This window comes from Choloepus didactylus, chromosome 10, assembly GCF_015220235.1.
Source record: "Choloepus didactylus isolate mChoDid1 chromosome 10, mChoDid1.pri, whole genome shotgun sequence".
In the NCBI taxonomy this organism is placed as follows: domain Eukaryota; kingdom Metazoa; phylum Chordata; class Mammalia; order Pilosa; family Megalonychidae; genus Choloepus; species Choloepus didactylus.
In genome coordinates this window covers 78,707,540-78,711,781 of record NC_051316.1, presented here as the reverse complement: position 1 = coordinate 78,711,781, position 4,242 = coordinate 78,707,540, and the positions used below count along the sequence as shown (strand labels likewise).

Sequence of the window (4,242 nt, the reverse complement as noted above, 5' to 3'; positions counted from 1 at the left end):
ATGATCTCTTTTCTCCATCTGTTTAAGCATTTTCATTAGGATAATTTTTCTATAAGTGCTTTATCCATTCCATTTAGTCTATTTTGACTATTGGATGGAAGGAAATAAACAATCATTTTATATAAAAACCATTGTAGTGGATAACTGGTTATCTGTGTTTTTTCCTTTTGCATTTTCTATCCAAAATAGTTTTTCTTTTCCTCTTATTTATAAGCAGAGAGAGACTCCTCGGCTGAGTACACAGCACTGTTAATCCTACAGTCCTCTGTCCCCACAGAATCTACTAATTATTCCTCCTCCTCCTCCTGCTCCTGAGCTGACGAACTGGAGGCAGGCCCTTTGCAGGTTTTCAGGTGGTGAATGAGGTGGTACTTGGTTAGATAAGCCTTTGTACATTTTTCACAGACATAATCCCTTTTTCCTTCATGAGAATTGGGATGTTTCTTTAAGTGGTTTGTTCTCAACAACAGCTTATCATACTTGGGACATGCGATCTGACATTCTTGTGTGTGAATGAGCACATGTTGCTTGAGGTCCTGCCTCCACATAAACAACCTGTCACAGTAATCACACTTGAGATTCTTCTTGCCTGTGTGGATAACCATGTGGGACTTCAGATGAGCCTTCTGGGCAAACGACTTGCCACACAAAGTGCATCTACAGTTCTTCTGACCAGTATGCATCTTGAGGTGAGTCTGCAGGTTGCCAAGGTCACTGAAAAGCTTGCTACGGGAGTCACACTTGTGGGGCTTCATGCCCATGTGATCCATAAGGTGCACATGAAGTTTGGAAGGAGAGATAAAAGTTTGGGAGCAAATTGAGCACTTCTACTTCCTTTCTTTGCCGTGGCTTAGCTCATGGCTACTGCTGTGACCCTGGCTAGGAAGACAGTTATGGATGTGGCTGGTCAGATGGGCTTTGAACTCTGTATAGGAATTGCACCCCTTGCCACAGTTGCAGAGGCGCACGTCTGAGTATTCAGGAACACCAGTCTGATGAGTATAATCCCTGCTGTAATAAAAAAGCAATTCATTTTCAGGAGGGACATCTTATGAAGTAAAGAAGTAGATTTTCCCATCATGAGGATAAGCCACCAAATTCTGCTCTTTCCAGTTCCTGGTTTTGCACACAAACATCATCCAAATACATTCATTTCATCAGCTGTAATGATGCAGAACTCTAGGACACCATTGTGGTAAATCTTCCAGATATGGTTAGCTGCCTTGTCTGTTCAATCTGCTACTTCCATGGAGTGACTCTGTTGGCTGATGAGAGGCCCAAAGCAAGTTGGCACAGGAATGGTTTCTCCAGCTCACACACCAAGTTCTGCTCCCACAATTGACTGGCAGGGCACAAGCTGCTTTGGGAGAGAAAGCCTCACTCAGCTCTCTGTTGGAGTGTCAGGAACAAAAGTCACTGGTCCATGATCAGGGCAGTCTGAGGGCTAGACTTAGTCACAGAGGGTGCATGAAATTGTAAACAAGGTTGTTTGAAATGGAGTTTTCAATTTGCAGTGAAGGTGGTACAAAAGAAATACTGTCTGAAGATACATCTACATGACCTGCCCCATAGCAACCTCCTGGGTGATGGAGGAGATAGCCATAGTTTCTAGGCTGAGGCCAACATCGTGGAGACAAACAGATTCTAGGGAGGTGAGGTTGTGTGAGGTAGAGAGTGCCACACTTACAGAGTTGGTGCTCATGGCCATGGTGTGGTTGGAGTCACTGAGGGCACTATCAGATATCCCGTGGACTTGACTTGCAGTGTGGTTTGTCTCCATGTCCACAGGGAGCTCCAGGCCATTCCCATAAATGGGTATCATACCACCATATCCTACAGTGTCTGCTGGAAAGCTGTTGCTTACAGAATCCACAGACAGATTCATGACTTCTGGAGCATTTGGAATATGGGAATGCTCACCTGCAACACCATCCATTGCAAGCTCCTCTGCCTTCCTATCTGTAGAGATTGGACTGGTAACCCTAGAAATGTTCTCCATAGTGATTGTTGTGTCCAGTGCACCATCACTGGGGTGAAGACTTTGGGCACCTTGTGTGTTCACAGAGTGAGAGTCTATTGAAACAATTCCGAGTTCTAATCCAACATTTCCATTGGACTGACAGGGGCCTAGTGCTGAAGGGTTACTGGTGATAGATAACACTGTACTACCGTCAAAATTTATAGAGTTGGGGTAGATAAACTGAGGACATGGTCTGTCAGCTAAATAAGATAAAATACCAAGTAGAATGGTTCTGAAGTAACTACTCTCCAGGTGAGGGTAAGGTGGGGAGGCAGGGTATAGTTTCTTTCAGGTAACCCACACATCACCCCTTGATCCCCAATACCCATTGGGAGCATCAGAGACAAAGCCAAAGGCAGAGAGCTTAAGGAGGGACTGAAGTTTTGAATTGCCACTGGCAGGCCTAGGGTAGAGATGGCATTGTGAGGGGTGAGGCTGCCAATCCCAGGTGACTTCCTGAGGCTGGCAAGGCATTTCTCACAGAGGGTGATGTCAGCTGCTCCATCACTACTTGGCTCAGGTTCATTTTTCATCCCGTGATGCATCCACTTGGGGTCAATTAGCAGAGCAAAGAACACACCAGCAGTGAAGAACTGGCATCAGGGTTTTCTCATGTGTTTTTTTAGCTATTTGTATTTCCTCTTCAGAAAAATACTTTTTCATATCTTTTGCCCATTTTATAATTGGGCTGTTTGTACTATTGTTATTGAGGTGTAGGATTTCTTTATATATGCAGGATATCAGTCTGTTATCAGATATACGGCTTCCAAATATTTTCTTCCATTGAGTTGGCTGCCTCTTCACCTTTTTGGCAAAGTATTTTGAGGCACAGAAGCTTTTAAGTTTGAGGAGTTTCCATTTATCTATTTTTTCTTTCATTGCTTGTGGTTTGGGTGTAAGGTCTAAGAAGCTACCTTCTATTAATAAATCCTGAAGATGTTTTCCTATATTATCTTCTAAGAGTTTTATTGTGCTCTTATAATGAGGTCTTTGATCCACTTTGAGTTAATTTTTGTAAAGGGTGTGAGGTAGGGATCCTCTTTCATTCTTTTGGATATGACTATCCACTTCTCCCAGCCCAATTTGTTGAAGAGACTGTTCTGTCCCAGTTCTGTGGATTTTGGAGCCTTATCAAAAATCAGTCGACCATACATCTGGGGATCTATTTCCAAACTCCAAACTCATTCCATTGATCAATATGTCTATCTTTGTGCCAATGCCATGCTGTTTTGACCACTGTAGCTTTATAGTAATCTTGAAAGTCTGGAAGTGTAAGTCCTCCCACTTTGTTCTTCATTTTTAGGATGTTTTTGGTAATTCAAGGCCCCTTTCCCTTCCAAATAAATTTGATTACTAATTTTTTCAAGTCTCCAAAGTAGGTTATTGGAATTTTTATTGGAATTGCACTGAATCTGTAGATCAGTTTGGGTAGAATTGGCATCTTAATGATGTTTAATCTTCCTATTCATGAGCATAGAATATTTTTCTACCTATTTAGGTCTTTTAAATTTCTTTTAGGAAAATTTTGTAATTTTCTGTTTAGAGGTCTTTTACGTCCTTGGTTAAATTTATTCCTAGGTACTTGATGTTTTTAGTTGTTCTTGTGAATAGAGTCTTTTTCTTGAGTGTCTCTTCAGTTAGGTAATTTCTGTTGTATAGGAACATTACTGACTTATGTGCATTAATCTTATATCCTCCACTCTGCTGATTTTATTTTTATTAGTTGAAGTAGCTTTGTAATTGAATTCTCAGTATTTTCCAAATATAAGATCATATCTGCAAATAATGACAGTTTTACTTCTTCCTTTCCAGTTTGAATACCTTTTATTTCTTTGTCTTGGGAATTGCTCTGGCTAGAACTTCTAGCACAATGTTGAATAAGAGAGGTGACGGTCAGCATCCTTGTCTCATTCCTGATCATAAGAAGAAGACTTGCAGCCTGTCACCATTGAGTACTATGCTGCCTGTGGGTTTTTCATATATGCTCTTCATCATGTTGAGGAAGTTTCCCTCAATTCCTACCTTTTGAAGTGTTTTTTATCAAAAAGGGGCATTGAATTTTGTCAAATGCTTTTACAGCATTTATCAAAATGATCATTTGATTTTTCCCTTTTGATTTGTTGATGTGTTGAATTACATTAATTGATTTTCTTATGTTGAATTTCCCTTGCATGCCAGGAATGAACCCCACTTGGTCATGGTGTATAATAATTCTTTTAATG

The 4,242-nt window shown here is 40.9% G+C and overlaps 1 pseudogene; it reads right to left on the bottom strand.

The window, feature by feature from the left end:
• Positions 1-203: 203 nt before the first annotated feature.
• LOC119505574 lies at positions 204-2,565 on the bottom strand (annotated as a pseudogene).
• Between the last annotated feature and the right edge of the window lie 1,677 nt (positions 2,566-4,242).